We start from the raw sequence: 27171 nt of genomic DNA on the forward strand, positions 1-27171 counted from the left end.
TATTGTAGTTTGTGAAAAAACATGAACAAAACAGAATTTATGTAGCTATAGAACATGACTTTTTGAAAGGCAAAATCGCTCAGGAAATTACAGTCGAGCCAGATATATTACGAAAAAAAGGTTTACAAATATTCGGTTGTTTTCGGAACGATCGTATGAGGCAAACGACGCTGAACTTTCCGGATGGCTGTTCAGGTAACGATCGGGCATTTTACGAAAAATAAGGTCGTTATGCTGGCTCGCCTTTTACGAACGCGAAAGCAAAGTCGTTCGAATCCCGATACAAACTTCTTTTCCAACCCGCCTCCTATTCGTCGGATTCGGCACCAACGGATCTTTACATATTTCCAAATAAGAAGAAATAACTTGTTGCAATGTTGAAGCGAAACGACTTCGCTTTACGCGGAACGATGAAGTAATCGCTGAAACATTTGTCTCTTTTGAAGACTTGGATAAATCGTACTATAACGTCGACGGAGAAAACCGCTTGACTAATTGTATAGACTTAAAAGGAGGTTACGTGGAGAAGTAAAAAAAAAACTTTCGCAATTTTTAAACTAACTCTCGATCAAAAATAAAAAAAAGGTTTTTTATAAATATAGTTTCGGGTAGTTTTTGCTTTCATTCTTTTCATAGTACGTCTTTCGCATATTTCTCCCGATAAAACCTCATACAATAGAGAGGGAATTTTTAAATAAAAAAAATTTTCTACGAACAACGTTTCAATATATAAATTCTAAAAATATTTGTATCGATCAAAATATAAAGTCTGATTAAAATATAAGTTCATTTTTAAAGTTTGCTTAAAATAGGTTTTGTTGCTCTCATATAATCTCGCAAGAACTATAAGGTGGACGTAAATCTAAACGGTAGGCTAAATCGAAATAACTGATTTTCGCTTCAGTTTTTATACGAAACGCAACAATATATAATGCTCGCGGCGAAAAATTACAAATCTGGCCGACATACAAAATTTACGATCTTGTACCTTTATTTCCATTAAATTTATGATAGCTTCTATTTACATCAACTTATCGGTTCAAATGCAGTTTAAAATGAAATCGGGTTTAAAAAGACGCAGAAATATTCGGTTTTGCAAATGAAATTTGCCGGTTTAATTTTTTTCTTATTTTATTACGACCGTAAAAATTGTTTGTCGCTACAAAAATGAAGACGAAAGAAAAACTAATGTAGATGGAAATTTTTGGAAACGCTTTAGAATAGATCTCGGTTTAATTACGACTATGCGTTTCATCGATAATCTGCTAACTTAGTCGCTAAAGTTCAAACAAAAATCCGGTAAACGTTTAGATGAAATCGATTTTTCGGTTCAAAAGTAGTTACTATAAATCGTACAAAAAATTAAATTTAGAATGATCGAACAGTCATGACGATCAAATTCTGATAAAATAAAAACAATTACGTAGATCGCTTTACTTACAAATAAAACTTCGTTTGCTTGGTTTAATTTCATCCGCTCACCTAAAAGAGAAAAAAAAATTAATAAAAATTTAATTAAATGTAATGAGAGGACGATTATAGAAATTAACTGTCGGCGCAGAAATGTGGACGAATCGAGTGAATGACGAATGAAGGAACGAATTGTTTTGGACGCAGATGAAAACAACCGTTTCCAAAGGATTTCATTAAAGAAAGAAGGTAAAGAACTAGTGACAGACGGTAAAACATGTAGGTAAATATACGTCATGTCATGAAAAAGTTTGGAAAATGATACCGGATAGAGAGAGAGAGATATTCGTAGAAGGCTATCGTTTGATGACCCGTCAAAGGAAAGGTAATCGATGAAAGTGTACCTAAAATTGATATAACACTTTCATTAAACCGAACGTCAACAATTAATCGCAAAATCAGTATGTACTAATGTTACCGACCGCTTCGTTAAAAAGAAAAGGTTCTAAGTTAATTTATAAAAACGGTAAAAAGACTAACGTAATCGGGAAAATTCAACTTCGCCAAAAAGATATCGTAAAATGAACCTTATAGCACATTAAAGACAATATTACAAAATTACTGAAAAATAAAAACTCCCTTTGTAAATATTTACCCTTCCAGATAATGTTATCGTCCTAATAATATTTATTTTACAAAAAAATAATAAAAAAATTACCGTCTGATAACCTAACAGTAAAAATGGTTATTAATAATATAAAATAATTATACAAAGACTCTCAGGAAAATAAATACTTTCCCAGACAAAAAAATGAATAAAACGCAATCTCAATCGTAATTAAAGAATGAAACCGCAACGGCAAGCGATAATTCAAATACCCGAGATCATGATGAATAACGCTAGTAAAAATAACCCGGCATTAACAAAGATACGTATATAAAAACTTTATTTATTGTGGGGATAGGTACGGGTTATTTTTTTCGGCTGTATTTTTAAAGGATTAAAATAATATAGATAGGTTACAGGTCAAACAATCATTAGCGTCAACACCTTCGGATATGGCATCGCTAATAAAAACTAGCCGGTCAGGGCTCCGCCCTTGGGACCCCCGCTGCGTTCTTTTTTTCACGTTTGTGACAATGATACCGATAAATAACGATTATTTTCCAACGTTTCCCTCGTTCCTGACGTAGAAGCTCTGATATGCTCCTGTTGTACACGAAGCTACTGTTCGAGTCTGGGCGTAGCGCTCTAATCGAGAATCACGCACTTCATCTGTTTCAGAGGACCGAGATATTCTCATTCTTTTAAAATACTTTGAAAAATAAGAAAGGTAGTGCTCTCCCTTGAAGGCATATTTTTTAACTTCCGACAATCCAGTATCTACAGCCAAAATAAACGATAAAAACTCATAAAAGTTCGCTAAATATGCTATTTTAAGCTAATTACAATAATAATAATAATAATAATAATAATAATAATAATAACAATAAACTAAAAAATATTAAAGATTTTACAGATAAGGTTAGATGATTTGGGTACAGATCTGGGAGATCTTTTTTGTTACCATGGCAATATAATAATTATATATAATATGGTAATTGAAATATAATTAAGTAAAGGAATAATTTTTTTTCTTTATTAATATCTTAACCTCAATTAGGAATATCGTCATAATTAAAATCGGGATAGTGATCAAGCCTCTAAGGTCTGCGAGGTTTTATTAAAACCTTTCCGGTATGTATAAATATATTAATAAATTTAAAAATAATAATATTGAAGAAGCATAGCTGATACGATTAATCCGAAGCATTTATTCAACACAATCCTTTCGTTTATGCAAACAAAAATTAATTGTGAAAAAAGATAAGCAATATTCTGCAAGTAGCCTCACGCCCCTTCTATTTACTGTATAGGTTGTACGTGTTTTTCAAACTAAAACTGTGAGCACACACAGCAAACCAACGAACCGTGCTTTTTTATAAGCGTATTTAATTTCTCCATTACTTTCTTCTTTTCTTATTTTTATACTCGAGATTCAACCCTTATCGGAAAAAATAGAAACGGACATCGACACAACACATTACCGCATACAAAATTATATAAGAGATATTCGAATATTTAGATCCACGACATTTTTTTTATTAATTATAGCAATATTTTTATTTTTATTAAATAGACAGGATGTATAAAATAAAATTATTTATCAAAGAAATAAGCAAATTAATTTCTTGTTATACATTCCCGTCTTATCTCGCTTAGGGCGCATATAAAGCGACTAAACACAAAAGGCATCGGTTAAAAATTTTATGCGACAGTAAAGATAATCACTATACAGTCGTTTCTGTAATGAAAAGTCGGGATGATATCATGTACACTGCGATGGGTTCGATCATCGGAGAAACTCTGAAAGGACTATATTCACGTTCCCAGTACGAGACCTGCTAAGCGGGAACTGTTTATTGCGTACCTCTGCCTCATCTTTATTTCTCACCGGTTATCCGTTTTCCTTAACCTTGATCGCTTTTTCTCAGTTATGAATTCTGCTAGTGTACGTCAAACTCTGCAACGTTAACGATGAGAATGGCGAAATATGTAGGTAGATCGTCGTTGTGATCTTGTCAGAAGGCACTGACTGTTGACGATTCGAATACTTTACTGTACGAGGTGTGTGAGAAATGTAATGAGATTGGTAACACTGCGAGCGATCTGGCAACGCTGTGTCTACCGGTCTGTGCTAGACCGATTTGTTTATCCCTTCCGCATGCTCAGTACGAGTTTCAACTCCGTTCAGCGAACACGTTATTTTTGACAGCGCCATCAGTGAAGTTGTGTTTTTGTTGTGTGTTACGAAAACGGAGCATCGGAATTTAGAACGACGTTGTGCGATCAAGTTTTGTGTTAAACTTGGGGAATCCGCGAGTGTGACCTCTGAAAAGTTCAAAAAAGCCTATGGGGAACATTGCTTATCAAGAGCGCAAGTTTTCCGCTGGCACAAATCTTTTTGGAAGGCCGAGAACACGTTGAAGATCAACCTAGCTCAGGGAGACCTTCGACTTCAAAATCTGACAAAAACGTTGAGCGTGTGATGGTTCTTGTAAGATCAGACCGTCGTTTAACAGTAAGAATGACGAGTGAACAGTTAAATTTAAACACCGTACAGATGATTTGTACATGCGAAAGGTTTGTGCGAAATTGGTGCCGAAAAACCTCACAACGGAACAGAAGGACAATCGAAGAAACGGGTGCGTTGATCTTCTTGAGAGGATTGAAAATGACCAAGAATTCTTCAATCGTGTGATCACAGTTGATGAATCCTGGATATTTGAGTACGATCCTGAAACAAAGCGGCAAAGCGAAGAGTGGTATACTCCGTCATCTCCTAGACCGAAAAAATGTCGAATGAGCAAATCAAAGATCAAAACCGTGCTGATTTGCTTTTTTGACAGTAGGATCGTGCATAAAGAATTTGTTCCACCAGGACAAACCGTCAACCAAGTGTTTTACAAAGGTGTCCTTGAAAGGCTCAGGAAAAGAGTGATTCGCGTGAGACCAGACGTTGCAGACAAGTGGATGCTTCATCGTGACAATGCCCCGTGTCACACGGCCATTTCCATCAGGGAATTTTTGACCTCAAAACGCATTCCTACGGTTCCTCAACCCCCCCTCTATTAACCTGATTTGAGTTCCTTTTCCCGAAATTGAAACGTGTCTTAAAAGGACGTCATTCTGGAACTCTGGAAAACATTCAAAAGACTGTGACCGACCGGTTAAAAGCCCTACCAGTTAAAGCCTTCCAGCGCTAGTATCAGGAGTAGGAACAACGACTCCGCCGGTGTATAGCTGCCCAAGGGAACTACTTTGAAGGGGATAATATTGTTGTTTGAAAAAAATAAAAACTTTGGTAAGTAAAAAGTCAGTCTCATTACTTTTCTCACACACTTCGTAAGACAAATGTGCAATAAGCCTAACAGCTGAAGTGTCTATCTACGTATATTAGAGTCGAGTACGGCTTCAAATACAGTTAAAATATCAGGGTAATTTATTTTAGAGGTTATAGAAAAAGCGGAAGGATAAACCTGAACGAATTGCTTCTTACGTTAAAATCCTTTAAATACTTTATCCTAAAATCCTTTAAATGAGAAGATTTTATTAAGATAAAAAGAAAACTTAAGTACAACCCTCAAAGAAAAAAGTAGTTGTTATGTACCCGATAGAAAATTCCTTTATTTATATCGCTTTCTTAAACAAAACTGAATTTTGAGAAAAAAGGGATTGAATTTTTACCGTACTTTAGTTGTGTATAGTTCATTTCAATTAAGTTAAAGAAATATAATTCCGCATCTTTATTTCTTAATGAATTCTAATAATTGTAGAAATGCGATACTCTTGCACTGAAAAGATACTGAAGTGTGATTACTAATACAGGAGAGAACCGGAAAACGTAAATTTTTGAGTTACGATAATCTTGCGTTGGGAGTGCGGTATATTCAGTACTCTCGGAAAGTAACAATAATACACCTATATAAATAAGGTCATATGTAAAGGGATTTTATTCCGTGTGCTGCGAGTAACGTTTTTTGCAAAGCTGATAATCGCGGGTTGTGTGCAGTTTGCTTCCGCGAGCCAGTCAGGCCGGTGACTTAGAGACGTATTTATTGTCTTTGACCGATTGAGAACGTGCCTTTCCGTGCAGGCTCAGGACGGTGTTAAATTTAAAACATCGAATATTTCTCGTTAAATTCGTCTTCCTTGAGTACGGGGAGTACCCTCAGTCGGTGAAAGACCAATTTTCCGTTAGATTGCCAGGTTCATCGGTTCCCAATCGAAAAAGTGCAAGAGAAATTTAGACGAGATCGGTAAAACACTACGAGTTAAGAGGTAAACCTTCACAACTCGATATAAAGATACAAGACGTAACAGCTGCTCTAAATGTAGTCTCGACAAGTCGAGACTACGAAAATCGGTCCGACAGCAGAACATCGGTGTTGCAACTTCAAAAAAAAACAGTAGTAAGAAGTTCAGTCTCATCCGATGTAAAGTGAAAACGGTTCAAATGTCATATAAGACTGTGGAAGCGAATTCTCAAGACTGCGAATGGTTTTTTCGGCCCAATATTTTTCCAGGAAATATAAATTCAGCTCGTTAATGTAAAATCATTCCCAGATTCATGAAAGAGCTAACCGAGAACGAAAATAATGTTTGGATTCAACAAGAGGTTTTATCGCGAATACAGCCCGGCAGTCTACGAAATAGAATGCCTGTCTTTCGATTAGGAGATCGAAAAGCCTCCGAAAAGGGTTTGTAGCCACCTCGTTGTTCGAGCTTACGCCCACCGGTGTTTAACTTCTGAAAAAAATGTTTATCGAGGAAATTCCCACAACCTCCAGGAAATGACATCTGCTATACGTGATTTCACGAAGAAATTCCACACGATCGACATGAGTCTGCGGGACGCGTGCAGATATGTTTGGATGTTCGCGGGGACCTTTTCCAACAACTAATCTAAGGTAAGTCGACGTAAATATTGTTGTACTAGTGCATGACAGGTATATCGTTACTTTTCGAACGGACTATATATACTTGAGGTCATCAAAGCATCATTTCTGATCGGTATTCCATTAAGTAATATCCTGATGTGCAGGAATATAGATGACGATCACAAACCACTTTAATTCTCAATTTTCCTTGAACACATTTGGCAATGGACGCTCATATTTGAGAACAAATATTAATTTCAAAACGATATACAAGTAGGTTTCGTGTTAGTCGATCAAAAATCATTTCGGCATTGCTATTTAACAAGACACAGCAATATTTTCTTTCTGACCTAAAAAACAAAGTAGAGTATTTATAATGTCCAAATTTAAAATTTCGTAACATATTACGCTCACACAAGTAAAGCTGTATTTGGTGTGATTTTATATTTTCACAGGTTTATATTTTACTGATTATAACCGATACATCAAATATACTGTTTATTCTAATTTTTTAAAAATATTTATTCAATATTTTAACAAATAATTCCTTAAACAATCACGTCTGTCAAGTTATATGTACCTTACTGTAAGCGAATCTACAAATAAGTATGAATAAAACAGTTCCTTTACAGGTCGATGATACTCAAGTATCAATACTCAAGTAGTACTGATCTGTCGCTTCTCATATGTAAAAGCCACCCTGTACAGAATACTACATTACAATACAAAGCGAGTAGTGAAAACCAACCTTTGAACTTCATTAATGTAAATAATACAACGATCTTCAGTAAGATTTGTCTTTTGGCTTGTAGTTGAACACAAAGGTTGTGTTGTCTTTCGCGCTAGGCATTTTATCCGGAATCAATAATGACATTCCGTGTAGAATATACCGTACACTACACACAGACAATGTAACGTGTGTCGTAAATTCCGTACGCACTTTCGCACGCGTGATCAAACGAAATGGAAACGGACAAGGTAAATAATATCAGAGGACCAGAACAACATGGAACATCAACTTCACATACACACACAAGCAAAATTAGTTGATGTAAAATTACATCAATAATACGCACACACACACACACACACTTTTCTACACAGAAACAAACTACACGCTCACGCACGTACAGAACCGCAGTGTCTGTCTAACATCGTTTCGTAAGTTTTTCTCTTTCTAACGTCACGTTTTCAATTACAGGAGCTCCTACCGACCGACAGAACCGTGTAAAGCTTGCCTCTTCTACTTGTTGTAAGGCACCGTTTGTTCAGGACACGATCACGAAACGCACGAGCATGTGCATGCACGCGTGCAGGCACACACACGTACTAATATAATGTTTAACTCGGTCAACATAATTCCTTTTATTACTTAATTTCTAACTTACACGCATATATCGTTTATACATACGGATAGTTAAAAGTAAAAGTACGAATATATATATATATATACATACACACACACACACACGAGTATATATCGGATTATAGTTTATGTATAAAAATAAAAATGTAAATGTACGCTTCTTCAAAATCCTAAATCTCCGAAAGTTCTTCACCGATCGCTTTGAAATTTTGATAAAACGTTGCATTCGAAAACGCGCGTGTTTGTATATACCTACTATTTATATATAGGGAAAGTGAAAGAGAATATTGTACAAATGAAAATGGGAAAAGGGAAAAGAAGTGAAGGGTAAAAGGGAAAGGTTAAATTTTGTTAATGTTTTACCATAATTTCAATTGTCTTCATTTAATTTTATATATATACTCAAATCTAGCAATAGCGAAGCATTGGGTGTGCTAGTATAAAATATAATGTACGTAACATAACTTTTATACAGTGCACATACATATATACATATATGTGTGTGTGTGTGTGTGTGAGCGCGCACGCGCTCGACATAATAATAAAAAATTCCGGCAAAATTACTAACTTGCCCGGAATTTTTATATAGCTGAAACTTAATCCATCCTTTAGCGAGAGGTTAAAATTAAGAACATTATTGTTTGATTTTCTTTAGTAAGGTTCAAGATATACGCTTTTAAGTAATCATAAGTTTAAAAAAAAAAAAAAAAAATCTTTAAAATTTTCACATTTTCTCAGCGAGAAAGGAAAGGTTGAAAACAATTTTCACTTCGTAATGCCTCATTTAAAATATACTAAAAACTATATAAACCGATCGACTGAAAAAATAAAAAGTTAAAAGGATTTAACGAAATTTAAGTAAAGAATATTACTTCTTGAATCTCAGAAACTTTGAAAATTATTCTCGAGCGGAAAATGATTTTTTTAAAGAAAAGTAATTCTTTTAAGATCAAATCAATAAGTCGAAATCGTACAAAAAAAAACTATGAAAGGATTATGAAAGTCAGGTGTCTAGCGCCCGGAGAAGCGCTTTAGTTTTTCTCAGGGGTGGAGTTGTTTATGTCGCACTCTGGTTCTTCTGAGGGTAGATCGACCTTTCTTACCGCTCATCCATCCCCTTTTCATTATTAATTATTCTTTATATCTCATTCTCCTTTCAGTATGTATTTCAGCGTACGCTTAATAGACATTTACCGTTCCAAATAAGATTAACCGATAGAAATATTACAAAGTCAAAGAAACGACTATGTACTTGAATCAGAATACAGCTAAGAAAATAAACTACTAGTACATATATTAAGCGGTTTAACCTAGAATGTGGCGTACGACAGGACGCTGCTTATCCTAAACTTTGTTTAGTATGTATATACGACGATTAAATAATATAGACGATGTGAAGGAAGCGGGAGCTATCTCAAACTCAAAAGTGTGAGTACACATCTCAGGATTGGTCGAACAAGACCACACTTCATTTACGCTCATGCATATCATCCTCATTCATCCTCTGAAGTATTATCTAAAAACGGTAGTTACCGGAGGCTAAACAGGAAAAAGAAAAGAGATCACATAACCTAACCCACCGGATCGGTCTAGTGGTTAACGCGTCTTCCCAAATCAGCTGATTTGGAAGTCGAGAGTTACAGCGTTCAAGTCCTAGTAAAGCCAGTTATTTTTACACGGATTTGAATACTAGATCGTGGATACCGATGTTCTTCGGTGGTTGGGTTTCAATTAACCACACATCTCAGGAACGGTCGAACTGAGGAATGTACAAGACTACACTTCATTTACACTCATACATATCATCCTCATTCATCCTCTGAAGAATTATCTAAACGGTAGTTACCGGAGGCTAAACAGGAAAAAGAGAGAGATCACATAACCTACCCGCCGGGTTGGTCTAGTGGTGAACGCGTCTTCCCAAATCAGATGATCTGGAAGTCGAGAGTTCCAGCGTTCAAGTCCTAGTAAAGCCAGCTATTTTTAACACGGACTTGAATACTAGATCGTGGATGCCGGTGTTCTTTGGTGGTTGGGTTTCAATTAACCACACATCTAAGGTATGGTCGAACTGAGACTGTACAAGACTACAGTTCATTTACACTCATACATATCATCCTCATTCATCCTCTGAAGCATTCATTTTAAAATCAAAATAAAAAATTTATTAAAAATTTTACATAAAACAATGAAACTGCTGAACGTCAAAAGGCAAAGTCAAATTAATTCTAATCAAATTTTCGAACCAGATTTACGGCTATACGAAATCGTAACACATTAGATGAGATTGATTCATTGTCCCCTGAAATTTTTTGTATGTTTCTAGCCCCTAAACTACCGACGTGATGTCGTATAACAAACACAGTCCACAAGTATGCGGTGTACCGTCAGTCGGCGGTCGCAATGAACATAAACGAGCGCATCGGTCATTAGATATCCACGAGTGAGCCTCGCAAACGGCAAATAATAACCTCCTCACAACGGTTATTCCTATATGAAGAGCTCCAGGGTAACACAGTCTCCTTAACTGGTAGCATTCCATTCACTCTGCCGCTCATCACCGACCACACTCTTCAGAAAACAGGTAAAATCGAGCTAAGTATATTTAAGGTCTTGATAATCTCGATAAGGTCCGCGACGAAAACACGGGTGGCGATACTGGGAAGGCCAAACATGTATGTCCTATCGCCGATCACAAAAGCACAACTGACAGAATGGCCTGATCTTGTCCGCTCGAAAGAGACGGCTACAGCAAACCCACCACAAGGCCCGAACGAAACGCACCCGCAGCCAAACGAACGGCGACCCGCGCCGACGAACACGTCACACAGCAGAAATATGCTGATCCGTCTGGGTAAAAATATCCTTATCTCTTGAGAGATTGTAAGCGTAGCGGGTAACCGTCGAATGGAATTTTTCTTCGGTTGTAGCATTTGACCGTTGTGGATCCTCCGAGAGTAGACGATTTTTACCTTCTTCCTTTGATGCTCAACCTACTATCCGACACTATTTGTTTGTCTGTTCGTCCGAGGGACGCGTGCCTGTGCGTCTAATCATATTAGATCGACTACGTCGGAACCTGTAGACCGAGCAGTTTTGATCATCTTATCACTTTGTAGGGCCGACTACTCTGGTCTTTTCCGCTGACCAATCGATGCACAATCGATCTTAACAACTTAATTACCTAACGGGTAAGTCCGGATCTAATCCGCAATAAAACAAAAAAAAAAGATTACTATCATAAATTTAATCGGATTCGAACAACACAGCTAGAACAGCAACTTCAATAACCACCCAAGAGTTAAACGCAGAATTAATTTTTATTCGTATTAAACGAGTAGTAGAAATAATACATTTTTTAATATTTAACTATTTACTACATTTCATGCATTCATCAATCACAACTATCAACAAAGTATTATAAAAGATCGAATATTTTATATATAATATATATTGTATAAACATATCTGAAAAAGCGCCATCAAAATTCTTTCCATAAAACGTACTGTGACATATATTTATTTATGAATTCGCATACAATATATTACGCTACAAGTATTTTATAACAAAATGTATGTTGCATCTACAGTTCGTACCCGATATAAAAGGGGAAAACGAATACCTGCTCATATTTTTCCAACATTTTCTCCCTACCATATTTATATTGATTTATTTTATGTTTTATTGCGCTGCTACTTGTTTGTCCTATCTCATCATTTTTCCTATCGTGCGCACATTTTTTTAGCCGCTTTTTTTTATCACTCTTCTTTGTCGCTAGTATATATTCATTTTTCTACTCGACTTAAATATTTTACACGAGGTTATATTTACGGCTAAATATATTTTTTAAATTCTTTTTCGTTTTTTTAAAAGGAAGTATTTGTTACGTAAAAAAAGTAAAATCGTGTAAGATTTACATATTCAATAAAAAAAAAAAAAAAAACGTTTTAAATGATCTTTATAGTCGGTCATTTAACCGGATAAAGATTACTCTCCAATAATTTCCATTCCGCGATAAATCTTTAATTCTGAAATACTAATTACTATTTATATTCGTAAATACCCGATGATTATATTCAAACGTTAATTATTTTCTAAAAATTTAACCGTATGTAGCGAATTAACCGACGGCCCATCAATTTACTGTTTTCCTGTAGTCGGGGTTGTTTTACCTCCAACTGCGGATCCTACGAGGGTAGATTACCTTATCTCCTCGACTATCTCTTTTCCTCGATCCTTTTTTTCTTTATCGGCTTCACTACACGATCCACTACGCCGATTATACCAGAACCTAGTTTACTCTTTACCGGATTCAATAAAAAAAACGCGCGTAGATTACAAGAAATCTAATATTGAAAATTACTACCGACGATTACGATAATACCGATTGTTATTTAACGCGATATATTAACTTCGTTATTCGATGAGCCTGCACTCTTATCTTAAACATAAAAAAACCGATCGGCTTTATTTTATCTCCAGACAGCGTTTTTGATTAGCCGTGTATTTCCGTTTTAGCATTTCTATATAGTAAAGAAAAAAAGAACGCATTTTACGAATTTTTAATCAGACAGAATTTATGCGATGTAAAACATCCAAAAAAAGTTTCTAGAAATATACCCGTTTTAGCGTCTCGTTATAGCTTTTTTCATTCTTCTTATCCGATATTTGAAAATGTAAATAAAAGATAAAACGTTTTTAACAATGAAAATTAAGTTATTACTTTTCAGTAGCTATCTTGCCGCAATATTTAAACCGGCAATTATTTACTTTTATTTCTTTTTTAAATATCTCATCCTCTTTGCAGTAACCGTACACACGCTCGTAACCGGCTTATCTTAAAAAATAAAAATAAAATAAATAAATAACCGTTCCCGACCGTAACAGCTATTACTTGAAAAATGATCTGTAAGACGAAAAACGTCAAAACCAAGCGCGGACAACGAGCAAGATTACTTGATTTGCAGAAGTCAAGTCGATGAATTATCGATAGAATACATTTCGAGAGGAGAGAAACCGTGTCGGTCTAGCGATTATAGAAAACGCTTCGACGCCAAGACGCTAAATTAGGATCTGAAACGAATACAAAAAAATAAAAAAAAAATAAACCCCTCTGTCGATATAACATGTTTACTTCCAAAAATCCTAAGGGTTATCCGATATAGGACATCGGCCGGAATTAATATCAAACGATATCTAACAGGCGATTCGCTGACGACCTTGTTGAAAAAATCAGTAACCGACAAAATTAAAAACGGTTTTCTCAAGGATCAGTACTTGCATCGCTCTTGTTTAATCTTTATATCGGCGATACTACGCCGACGGCTAGTCAGAAATTACTTGTAACCGTCGTTCTCGCTTCCGTTTTAATCTAAAATTTATCAGCAACCCGTTCTAAGTACGAAATGAAAAATCCCAACATCAGAAAGTCTACTTAATTATAACCGTAAACCTAAGTATTTCCGGTTCACCTCGGTTACGAATGTAGAAAACCGAATAAAAAAAAATACAATGAAACCGCGCAAAAATAAAATTAAAAAGCACAGTTTAAAAATTTGCCGAATCGACCTGGGAAGGTGAACTAACAGTATCGCTAATGTAATTTCGCTTTAGTGTTACGCAAGAGCCACCTTTAATGTTTGTACCGGTATGATCGATACGCAGCTTAATTCTTCAAATCACAGGTACGATCTCAACACCAGTAAAATCCTTGCAAGACGTTTTTTTTCTATAAAGAAGGTCACAGTATTCTTTCGTTTCAAAGTATCTGTTTCACGGCTACGAAGTCGTGATGTCCTGCGTAAACGGTAGAAGAATACCGAAGAGAATACCTCGTTCTTATTTGCGTTATAAGCAACAGAGGAAATGAAAGAAGATCGACTAAAGCCGTAATGAAAAATGTCATCCCAAACTTTTTTAAGCGATCACCTGTGAAGAAAGGACTAACAAATTGGTAATCCAGACCGGACTGGATGCGTTCAACAGCCGATATTAATCGATTGTAAAGGTTAAATATTCCTCCGGCCGTAGGGCAAAACACGTCTAACAGAATAACGCGAGGTACGGCCAACATGTTGCTCAAGCGGAACAATGTTGATAAGGTCCAGGTAGTACGATTAAAAATAATAAGTAAGATCGTTCAGTAGATAACCCCATCACATATATATAAAAGAACATGTTGTGACCGATTCAAAATCAACGCTCAGCAAAACTCTTCAAAACGCCCAGTAAAAGATGAAAATATGTAAACATGTTCTTCTTACGGTGTAAGTGCACACCGTGAAAATCTTTTTGAAATTTCGCGTTTAAAGGGTTAAAATAGGGCGACATTAAATTATACGATTTTTTGAATTATTTTACTAATTTTATTAATTTCTCGATAACAAATGATGATATCAACTTGATTATCGACGTGTGTAATCTTCACTTGAATATCTAAAAATCAATTTCTATATTTTTTTAAATTCTATTTTGAAAGGGATGAAGAAGGAAAAAATTCGAATAATTATCGCTAATTTTCCTCGTATCCGACTATACTAAACGAGATAGTCACTCGATCTGGACTTGCAGCAAATATTCTTCAGATAAATAGCTATAAACCATTTTCGGAAATTTTTTTAATTTAGTAGCTTAAAGTGTAAAAAAAATAAATTGTTTTTTCCATTTTTGCCGACGGGATAGGCGAGCGAAGCTAGTCCTGACCGGCTAAATATCTCCTGTTCGCGAAGGGAAACGCAAGTAACCATACAGCGCCGGCGAAGATGCGACAGGGATGTTGGAATGTTGTGTACATTATATATATATATATATATACACACAAACACTAGCTCCCCGTAACAGCTTAGCCTGCGCTATATGGTTACTTGTGATTCCCGTAGAGGTCAATCTTTTTATTTTCTGTTTTTTAATCAAGTAACCGGAGGCAGGTGCAGTCAGTCACAAGTCACACATACAGTAACGGCTGTGTTACTGAGCCACAGCGCCGTTACCACGGCCAGGCAGCCACCTTCGCACCCCTACACAAATCGGAATTAAAAAGAACAAAAACGGTTTTTAAATATTTATCTGAAGAGTATTTGCAAGCCCAAACTACTGAATATCTCATTTACTGTAGTCGGGATTGGGAAAATTTACAATCATTGTTCAAAATTTTTTTACCTTTCCTCATCCGCTTTCAAGATTGAATTTCAAAAATCTAGAATTTGGCTTACTGACGTGAAGATTACACTCACCAAAACTCAGGTTGATTTCTTCATTTGTTACCGAGAAGTTAAAAAAATTACAGGGTTTCAAAAAAAAATCCAAAATCCATTTAAACCATTGAAACTCGGAATTTAAAAAAATATAGAAATCGGTTTGTAGATATTCATAATCATTTAGTTCAAACCCAGCTCGCACAATTCATTAAAGTTTGTGCTTCAACCGGAAAATCTCCACTGCTATATAAATATATATCTATATATATTTTTTCTTTCGAAAATTTTCGAGATGAAATATATCTATAAACCTTCTCATTTATGCTAAGAAACAAGGGTAAAAATTTGGTTGCGATTGATCGGGCAGTTTTTGTTTATCCTGAACAACAAAAACCCTGGTCCTTTTTATACAGGTGTCCCATATAAAACGCAACCCATCAATCACTCATCCATGAAATTTCAAAAGTAAAGCTTACTCCCTTACTCGTTACTGAGATGGACTCGTTCAACATATGAACATCGCGGCGACGCAGTAGAACACTACCGATAGTAATAACAATGCAATCATAACGTTCAGTGTATCGCTAGAGACAAGATGGTGTTTTCGCTAGATGAACTTGTTTTCATTGTCGAGTCGTAGTTCAGTACGAAATCAGCGGTTGCAGTGCAAGATTTGTTTCGCAATAAGTACCCAGATAAACCGGCTCCTAAAAAAACATCAGTATTAAGGTTAGTCGCAAAATTTAGAGAGACCGGTTCTGTTAATAACAAGGAACACAAAAGATCTACGTCAGTGTTGAATACAGATACAGTCACTGAAATCAAAGACCGATTACTCGCCTCGCCAAATAAATTTATCAGACGTTTGTCAGCTGAAATTAATTTGTCTAAATCAACCGTTCATCGGGCGACCAAACGATTACAATTACGACCTTATCGAATTCAAACGGTTCATCGACTTCTTGAGCCCGACAAAGAAAAACGGCTACAATATTGTCAACGGTTCCGTCGATTTCTGGGCGAGGGAATTAATGTTACGGATTCGTTATTTTTCACAGATGAAACACGGTTTCATTTGGACGGCTACGTAAACAGCCAAAACAGTAAAATTTGGAGCGCCGAAAATCCCCACTTTTATCACGAAAAACAATTACACCCGCAGAAGTCGGGCGTGTGGTGCGCGATATCGCGGAAGAAAATAATCGGTCCTATTTTTTTCGAGTACACCATTAATGCAGAACGATATCAGGATATTTTATTTCGGTTCATCGCACTCTTGGAAGAGGAAGACAGACACTGCCGGCTACAACATGACGGTGCGACATCCCACTACGCAGGTTCAACTTCTGATTTCGTCGAGGAATTCTTTGGTAATCGTGTTATCGGTCGAGGCTTGTGGCCACCAAGATCTCCAGATCTTCGGCAGATTTTTTTCTACGGGGTTACCTCAAAGAAAAAACACTTGAACAATTGAAAGTCAATATTGAACAAGCTGTATTAAATATCCAGCCACAAACTTTGAAAAAAGTTGCAAGAAACGCTGTAAGAAGAATCGAGGCTTGTATTCAAGAAGATGGCGGCCACTTCCAACATTTACTGTAAGGTAAGGTAGATGTAAAGTAATGGATGGTAATAATAAACACATTTACACAATAAGGCACATTTACACATGCCTTTTTATTATTTCAATACCTATCAATATAAGGTTGGGTTGCGTTTTATATGGGACAGCCTGTATACTAGTATAGATATAGATAGACTACTTCATTTAATGTAAATTTCATTTTATTATTATGTAATATTATATAATGAAATAAAATTACATAGGTTGAAAGCAAACCTATGAGTGAATAATATTGTCGACCAACGCGGCGGAGTAGGAGCGTCTAAGCTTTTCATTTCTTTAAGATCTCGGGGTACAAATACCGGTCAATCATGTCATTTTTCATACGCTATAAAATTTTCATCCGCATTGCAATATCTACCCCTACAAAAAAAAGAAAGTATTCTCAAAAAGTTTCAAACTCATCGGCAAAGATATACGTCGACCGGTAGTATAATGTGAGAGCCTACATGAAAAATATTACGCTTAACAAACTCGTATAATTATTCCGGCTTATTACGAAATATCTATAACTGAAGGACGAGTCGCAGGTACAAAGTAAAATAAGTTGGCGACACTGACATATAGGCGGGAATTGAAACGGATATGACCTTGCATATCAGATGCCGTATCGGTAACAAAAGCGACCAACTGCTCTACACCGCGCGTTCGTAGCAGAAACGTATTTTTAAAATAGAAATTAGGTTGATATTATACGGCGATTATTCCGTCGGCATTTCAATATTCACGGTGCCGTTCCTAGCCGCAATACGGTAAAGTTGTAGTTCACAAATTTTCAAATTCCGCTTCTGCAAAAAAAACCAAAAAAAAAAACAACAAATCACCAGGTCCGGGGTGCTCCATGATAATTCGTTCAAATATTGTCAGTCAGGCAGGCGATGTTGAGGATCCCTCAGCGCTCGACCAGAAAGCACGCGCTGAGGCCCTACGCTTATCTTGCAGCGATTTCAAAAGAATTCGACACAAGGATTTCTACTTTCATTCATATGACGGTTCCAACGCCTAAGTTAGTCCGTCAAAGAAAAGCGAGTGACATTTTAAACAAATATTATTAACTTGTGTACCGACGCGAGGAAGCGTATTTTCATTTATCGGACGCAGTCAACAGAAAAAATTTTCGTTGCCGGCCCGCTACGAATCGTAAGCCGCTTCGCTTGCGTCCTCTTCACAGGCCGCTTATAACCGTCAGGCAAATCTTGGTGTCGTAAGCTTTTATTTTTTTGAAGAGGAACGAAGGGCAAGCGATGACGGTCAATTCTAACCGGTACACAAAGACGTTAGAAAATCTCCTTGCTGCTGAAACGCTTCGTCACGGGTATTCGACCTTAAGTAGCGCGATTTTAGCAGAATGGAGCAACAGCCCGCATTTCCAAAAGGACAAAGACAGTAGGTAGATGTTTACCAAAAAAAGATGATTTCTAAAGGAAAACATTTTGCACGGCCGGCACGTACTCTAGTCCGATCAGTATGCGACTATTTACTTCTATACTGTGTGCATTTTAAAACGTAATTAGGTTAATTAAATTTGTATTTTTTATTTCATTTTAAAAATCGTCACGTTTTCGTGTCGCTCGCTGAATATAAAAAAACGACATTTTTTTAATTAGGATAGAATTCAGATAACGAAATTAAGGTTAGAAAAAACACGATACGGACTGTAAACGAAAATAGACTTGTAAATCTGTAGGTAAAAAAAAATATCCCGATTATTTAGAAGGTATCATTTATTTAAATGTTATACTTCCTTTCAACATCGACTAATACAACTTTATCGCCACCGGTTAAGCGGTACAATAGGTTTACCGCAAAACTACCTATACCGGCTAAAATAATAACAATAATATTATAACAGCACAGGCTGGTATAATAATAATAATAATGATAGTAATGAAAACAGGGGGTAGACTGAAGCGTACTGCGATGAACGCAAACCGTCCGAGAACTGTATTTATCCAATAATAAACATTACAACACATAAACAAGCGATTTATAGCATGAATGGTCCTTATCTCTGCCAGGCCATTAGCATTAGTATTAACCGTTACCGCAGTCCATTTTTCACGTCGATATCAGGAGTCGTAGGAGCGGCTTCGTTCGATGTATATTTAGATCGCCGAATAACAACATACTCGTCTGCATCGCCTATAAACGCCTTTAAACGACTACCGTCACAGCCTAATACGATAGAACAGAACAGTTAACTGTTGTAACAGATGAATGAAGTCGGTAGGGCGGATTTGTGCGACGAGAAGAAACTAATAAAATGTATCTTCCGTTTCATAAATCCTATCTTTAAAAAAAAAACACGCAAGAGCAAATTAATTACGATAACGAAGCTCGTGTAAAGTATCGAGTACACTGTCGCATCGATAACTCGACGGATTTATTAACGCCAAACTTATCAAAATTTTATTAATTTTCCTAGATTTGTTTAATTAATCGTAAAATAAAACAATCATCGATTATAAAACAGGTGGGAAAAATGTAGCCGAATATCTGCAAAATTCGTATAGAGGTTAAAATTTAATCCGATTTCTGCGAATAAAAACGTGAATATTATTTTTACCCCGATGAACTAATACGATATCCAGGTTTAGTTGATGTAGTCGTACGGGGATGTGTACAAGACAAAAATGGAAATACATAAAACACATATACGATATCGATTTAGTAATTACGTTGAATATAAAAAATTATCGCACAACAGAAAGTCGCAAAGTATCGAGCCACTTATATTACGACTTAAAAAATTAAAATTATTTAATTTTTTTAAATTCTGCGTTAGATACTATAAACGTACTTTAAAATACATTTTGGAGCTAAAAACAATCCACTTTTAAAAAAAATTAAGAATTTAACACCGAACATACGCGGTAACGGTTGAAATTTATTTTCAGAGAAAACCATTTATTACGATGGAAGTTTGAATAAAGACGATTAATTTAAATTAAATTACTTAAAGATTAACACTAGTCGTTCACCGAATGTCAAGATACCACACCGCGCTCGAGAATCAAATTTAACTATAAAATTGGAGGTTACAATAAAAAACGGAATCGTCAGTTTAAACTGACCGTGAAACGTTTAGGCGTCGTCACAAATAATCTAACTCTATTACCGATATCCAAAGCGGTGTTTGCAGGGAGATCAGCGAACGACGAGGTAATTCCACTGTTTCACCACTGCTCGACTTAATAAACCTAGTGACCGAAGCGTAAAGAACATATAAGAAAGGTAAAACGGTTACAGTACTTAGGGAAAAGTTTCACGAAGACGAAGTAAAACGTGAACAACCTAATTATCTAACCGTTCCTACGAGAAACGCGCCGCGGATTTCGGGCGATGTCACGAGTAGTCGCATCAAGGGAGATCGCGTGTTATCGGCTCGGCAATAATTTCGTGACGGGGGAAACCTAAGCGACATCCGTGATTCGTGATTAATGCGTGTCGCCATCGGTTATCGTTTATCGATTTAGGTTAACCCTCAAGGTTAACTTCGTACTTCGTTCTGTTTACAAACGAAGTAATTTAATTCGTTTTTTAAAGGAACAAAATTTCAATATTCTTTTTCGATGAAATCCGCATCGTTTTGAAAGCGGTGACTATCGGTTCTAAATATTATATTTATTCATACACGATCGCTACCCATCGTCGATATTTTCAAGTACGCAGATTATTACGGTTTAAAGTATAATATACTACAATATATATAAATAATTTCAGTCCGAAAAGTAAAGCGGCATAGTAAATTTGTCTGTTTTATTTATTCCAATTTTTCCCTTTCCCTACACTTTTAAACAGACATAAAATAACCGATTTATTTAAACTTTGATGCGTCTTAAAATATGACCTAGACATATTTGATATTTCTTAATTTATATTTTAAATAAAATATAAACTTATTTAAAAATAAATTTATCTCTTCTACGCATTACTGGTCACCTGATTTCAAAAATCCTCCTGCATTACTGCATTACAAAGGATTTTCGATTGAATTTAATAATAATAAGCTTTTCATTTTTGCGGCAAGTATTTTTTTGGAGAGGATTGTTAGTTTACGATTAAATAAAAAAAAAATACTGGCTTACGTGAAAAGTTTCCTTTTTCTGACGGTTAATTTTTCTACTAAACTGAACGCGGCACTCTCAAATAAACAGAAATTTCGTAATTCTTTTTATAACAAAAAATATTCGTTTTCGAGGTAGTACCGAAATAACGGGGTTTTTCCGTGCGTTTGGGGATGAATAAGGAATTCCCTAAATTTTTTATCGCTTTTTTGATATTTAACAGTACGACATTTGTAGTCGATTCAAACGATAAATTCTTAATCGATTAAAATTCCCGTTCTCAACTCAGATTTTACCGGGCTTAAGCTTGTGAAACGTATGTCGAAAAATGCCTGAAATGAATTCGACCTTTTTAAGATCATCGATAGCGAAACTAAGTTAAGAAATTTTAAAGTGAACTGACGATATTTGGGAGATCTATTTATTAATGGGAAGACGTAAGATTTCCCGTATCCAGAGTTCGGTTCCTTCGCGAAATTCCAAATAACATTAAGTAAAATTTAGTTGCGATAATTTTTTTAATAATAATAACAATATTTTCTCCGTTGCGGAGTGGTTGCAGCTTCTGCCTTTCACCCCTTTCAGACGAGGCATTTTCATAAGCTAAAAAATTCATCTTTCATTTTAACGGTGATAATCGGGCGTTAACCCAGTTGTTGCCGGTTCAAAAGTTTACGTACTAACACACGCACGTCTTACATATTTTTAAACGAGACGTAAAACAGAAAGGTAAACATAACAAGCGGCAAAGCTTAATTTGCCGCTTAATTACGCTTCAATTTAAAATCACACGGAAATATACAAAATACCTAGATACCGATAAGAATCAGGTTCACAAAGCGGCCCGGACAAGTTCAGAAAATTATCGTAAATACTGATAAAAACAGTCGTAAAATAAATCTAAAACTATATTATATTAATTATTTAGTCGAGGGATCGCATAAACCGATGATAAATAATCAACTAACGAATTTCAAGGAGGAAATAAATTTTAAATCCGAAAACAGCCGTATTGAAAATATGTAGGGTTAACACGAAGTTCTCCCGGGGCTTTCAGAACCTATTATACTCGTGATAATAATGGAAAAACTTGATTACAAATTTATGTCCTAAAATGCTGCGTTTGCGAGTTACGGCTAGTGAAAGAATCGCTCGGATTTCAGCAACCTCGGTGAAATGAAGTCTAATTGAAATTTTCAGAACGTTATTTAAGGGCAGAATTAGTGATTTCTTAAGGATTTTGACTAGAAAAATCGAATAAAATAGATCCCAGAACAGTATCTGCGGTAGGTTTTCAGAAATCTCGGGTGAAAACCAATAAACGGAGGTGAAGAACCATGCCTTTTTATGTTTGACTTACACTAACTTTTTAAGCGGGTAATAGGTAATAAACGCATAAAATATTTAAACAAAACTTGCGGAGAATTTAATTCTGAACAAAATGGTGTAAAATAATTTAAATGAAACAAAGAAAGGTTAGAAAAATTCGAATTTTATTTAGAAAGAGTACATTACTACATTTGTCAGAAAAGTATTTATTTAATGCAAAGAAAAATCAAATTATTTTTTGGTGATGTAAAAAATTTGTAAAAACAAAATATACTGTTAAAAATTGCTGTTAAAAAATATAAAAATTACACAAAAATGGTAAAATAATATAATTCTTTTATTAATCACAAAAATAAACTGTTTTAAAACTTACTGTTACACAGATGGCAATAAAATAACATCTAATCAACAACGGTCGATACCGTATTACTGTTTAAATCATTCTGTGCGGTATATTAAGTGTATCGGGTAGGATGAACAGTACTATCGTTAGAGAAGAATTTCTGTGAATTTTAATTTGAATGCGATCGGTTTGCGATTGAAGTAATGCCGTATTTATTTAAAACAAAGGAATACGCTATTACGGTATTCATTTTGGGTGTGTGTGTAATGGTAAGGCTACAGCTGCCGCAATAGAATATGAGATACGTTTTACGAATAGCAGGATTCCAGATCCCAAAACGGTTAGCGAGACGTTTCGCAATCTTCAGAAAACAGGTTCACTACCTAGTGTTCGAACCGGCTACGAACGATCTGTCCAACACGAGTCTGTTGTTGATGAAATTAATATCGATACAGTTCAACGCAGTCCAGGCGTCAGTACACGACATGTTTCTACGGTTTGGAGGACACTTAAACAAGTTTTATGCTTATCGTAAACAGCCAATTCAACATCTACATCCAAGGGATGGTCCGCTTCGCTTGGAGTTCTGCAAGCGTTAGGATACAAATCGACAACTCTAGAAGTATAAGGAGAAGGCTGACGGCGTTCTCACCCGACGACGCGGTCAGGCGGATGATCAGGAGCCGGCAGGAGTGGCAAGAGATGGCGGACCTGGCTCACGCCATAATGGATACGAAGGCCAAGGAGGAGCCCCCTCGGCTGCGTGCACGCCTCTGAGGAGAAATGGTCGGCGTCGCAAGGATGATAGTTTTAAGTTTTTGGTTTTTTGATTAATTTTGTCTGCGTGAATGTTATGAGTGATTGAAGACATCAGTGCCGTATGGAGCGGAACGGCGCCAAGCAGTGGTATGGTGACGTCTGGATACGGGGCTCAGCCCCGTAACACTAGTGTGGATGGTATTGTGAATCGTTGGAATGTGTGAAATTGTAATTTGTGTTATTATTGTAATTATTGGAATTGTGTTATTTCATTGTAATATTGTGTCACATAGTGCTCATACAGTGCTGGGGGAGCACTGTAAAAAAAAAAAAAAAAAAAAAAAGCCTCAAAAAATTCTGGAGGCAGGGGATGAATCGTGGCGACGATTAGGGACCAGGGAGGGGTAGCCTTATTGCCTAGGGTGTTCTGGCCCCATATGATGGAGTCGGAGCTCCCCGATGATGGCATTGGTGGGGGTAGCGGTACGCGGAAGGCGTGCCGGCTACATGTAGGCTAGGGACGGGGAGGGTAGCCCCATTGAAGAGGGGGGAGTTGGCTGCCCGGTTGAGGCGGTTGGCTCACCCTGAAGAGGCTTTGGGGACCCCGGCGGGAGACCCTCCGTCAGGAGGCAGATAGGGTGGGCAGAGACTGCTGCCACGGCACTGCAAGGCGACCATGCTATGTCCTAACGGGCGGAGGCTGGTTGCCTTGGGGTGTTTAATAAGATAAAAAAAAAAAAAGAAAAAAAAAAAACTCTAGAAGTATATTTTGTTTACCGACGAGGCAAATTTCACTCGAGATGACGTCCACAACAACTAACGCGATGAGCGTATACGGGCAAATCCTCGTGAGACGGTGGAAGACAATTTTCAACACCGATTTACCGTCGATTTATGGCGCGGCCTTTTTCACAAACAGCTGTCTGGACCGTTCATATAACCTGACCGCTTAAATGCCGACGTCTACTTGCACTTTCTTCAAAAAGAATTGCGGCAGCTGCTTGAAGATGTTACTCTAGTGCTGAGACGCAAAGTATACTTCCCGGACGATGGCGCGTCTCGCCGCTTCTCTTCTGCCGTCTCCACTCGCTTAAATTTCATTTCCCTGAGAAATTGATAAAATGTACACGTTCCTGGCCACCAAGATTGACGACTGACACCTTTAGATTTGCATCTGGTGATGGATGAAAAATATCGTATACAAAACGAAAATAATTTCTCGTGAAGAATCGATTGTCCGAATTATGGATGCGGCTGAGCAATTTAAGGACAGCCCTGAGGAACTAAAAAGGGCAACAAAAGCAGTACAGATGCACGCCAAGAAACGTGTTGAAAATGGCGTGCTTATTTTTGAACATTTATTGTAGAACGGTACGTATAATGCAATTTAGTCTAGTGAAGTGTTTCCAATTTTTTTTTTGTCTTATTCAATTACCTTATACCATTTTGTTCTGAATTTAATTTTCTACAAGTTTTGTTTAAATATTTTACGTTTTTATTTCCCGTTTAACAGGTATTGTACATCACACAAAAAACAGGGTTTTTATCCATCCCAATTTATTCGTTTTCCTTTCCGATTTCTTAAAAGCTGCTGGAGATACGGTTCTGGGATCTATTTTATTCGATTTTTCAGGTCAAAAACCATAATAAATCACTAATTCTGTTTCTTAATTAACGGCTTAAAAATCTCAGTACGACTCATTTCATCGGGGTATCCGAAATCCGAGCGAAATCTTTCACCGGCCGTAATTGATAATCGAAGAATTTAAGGATATTTAATACGACATTTAATTTAAGAATTTAATACAAACTTTTTCCACTAGTTTCACGAATAGAATAGTTTATCAGAAGTCTCGTGAGAACTTGTGATTCATCCTGAAAATGGAATCGACTTTATTGTTAAATAAAATAAACCACGAGAAATGTAATAAACTTTATACCCCTTTCTGATCTATAAAGAATCCGTATCAAACAACTTTCTAGTAATCTTCCACTTCATATTCAAGAACCTTGAAGCCTAGGAGCGAACTAGAAGCGACTCAAATAAATACGGTAATATTCCTAAATACTCCAATTAGAATTTTTAATTTTAAAGCTTACAATTAGAGGATCCTCATAAACCTAAACGGAGAAATTATTACCGATGACGAAACACACCCCGATACAATATCACATCTAATAAAATATCATTTAGGTTTCACGATTCTCGACACGAAACTCTTATCCGAGTAAACCGGTTTCCAACCGGTATGCAGAGTATCTGAGAAGAAAAGATTAGAAGCTTTTGAAATGCGGTGCTATAGGAGAATGTTAAAAATCAGATGGGTGGATAAAGTGACAAATGAAGAGGTGTTGCGGCAAATAGATGAAGAAGAAGCATTTGGAAAAATATAGTTAAAAGAAGAGACAGACTTATAGGCCACATACTAAGGCATCCTGGAATAGTCGCTTTAATATTGGAAGGACAGGTAGAAGGGAAAAATTGTGTAGGCAGGCCACGTTTGGAGTATGTAAAACAAATTGTTGGGGATGTAGGATGTAGAGGGTATACTGAAATGAAACGACTAAACGACTAGCACTAGATAGGGAATCTTGGAGAGCTGCATCAAACCAGTCAAATGACTGAAGACAAAAAAAAAACCGGTATGATGAGGCACCTTCTTAAAAAATGTACGTATACATTTGGTCGATCGGAAAATAGCCTTCCACCGATTACTACAGTTAAACGAACTGACCGATCTGAATTTACTAAATTCCAACCGATCGCAATTCACAGTTTTGAAACCGATCACAATTTAAAAAGAAACTGACCTATCTGAACGCACCCAGTTTTTAACGACCGCGGTAGTGAACGTCGTTAACACCGACCACAAAAACACGTTTTATATCGGTCATAACGAGTCGTACATAAAACCTTTCACAGAACAATGCGTTTTGACAAATCACGATACCGTAACCGACAACGCATTGGATTTCCAAATAAAAGAATAAATAATCATTTTAACTCAAAACCGATGACATTTATTACGAGTATACGTAACGTAGGACTTGGTTTTAATATTTGGAAAGATGAGGGATTTAGAAATAAGAAACTAGAGGGATTTAATATTTACTGAACGTTACAAGCAAGATTTATTTGTAGATTATAAAGTCAACGTATTTGGTGTTTTATTTTTCTTTACAATTTTTTAGTACCAAAAATAAAAGCGATTTCGTTAATTAAGTCGTTGTTTTGATCAGAATTTCCAACTTTTTTCCAATTTATAACCGGCGAGAGAAACTGTAAATTAGCGTTTAGGAAGCGTGGAATTTTACGAATTTACCGCTCGCAAAATGATATTTTTACCGTATTTTCATTCCGTGAATCTCAAAACTCTTTCGGGATTTGAACCTAGAAAATGCGTTTGACAGAGTTAGATGGGATAAATTACTGCTAATTTTGGAGAGAAGCGCGGTTTACTGGAAAGAGAGGCGCCTAATAAAAGAGCTGTAATATAACCAGAGAATAAAAGTGAGGGTAGGAGACGAAATGCCAATACGGTGGTTGGAAGAGGCGTAAGGCAGGAATGCTGCATGTCACCAACCGTGTTAAGTAT

The 27171-nt window shown here is 36.3% G+C and overlaps 1 protein-coding gene across 2 annotated transcripts in view; it reads right to left on the bottom strand.

The window, feature by feature from the left end:
- The window catches only part of sfl (N-deacetylase and N-sulfotransferase sfl), a 722911-nt gene that overhangs the window by 579559 nt on the left and 116181 nt on the right, over nt 1-27171 (bottom strand). Inside the window, exon 3 of one of the 2 annotated variants that reach the window (XM_075377447.1) lies at nt 1442-1482. The exons of the other annotated variant lie outside the window; for it this stretch is intronic. The gene's annotated coding sequence lies outside the window, so the exon portion shown is untranslated. The remainder of the gene's footprint in view (nt 1-1441; nt 1483-27171) is intronic. 2 annotated transcript variants of the gene reach the window in all.

Source organism: Lycorma delicatula, chromosome 10, assembly GCF_047948215.1.
Source record: "Lycorma delicatula isolate Av1 chromosome 10, ASM4794821v1, whole genome shotgun sequence".
Lineage (NCBI taxonomy): Eukaryota > Metazoa > Arthropoda > Insecta > Hemiptera > Fulgoridae > Lycorma > Lycorma delicatula.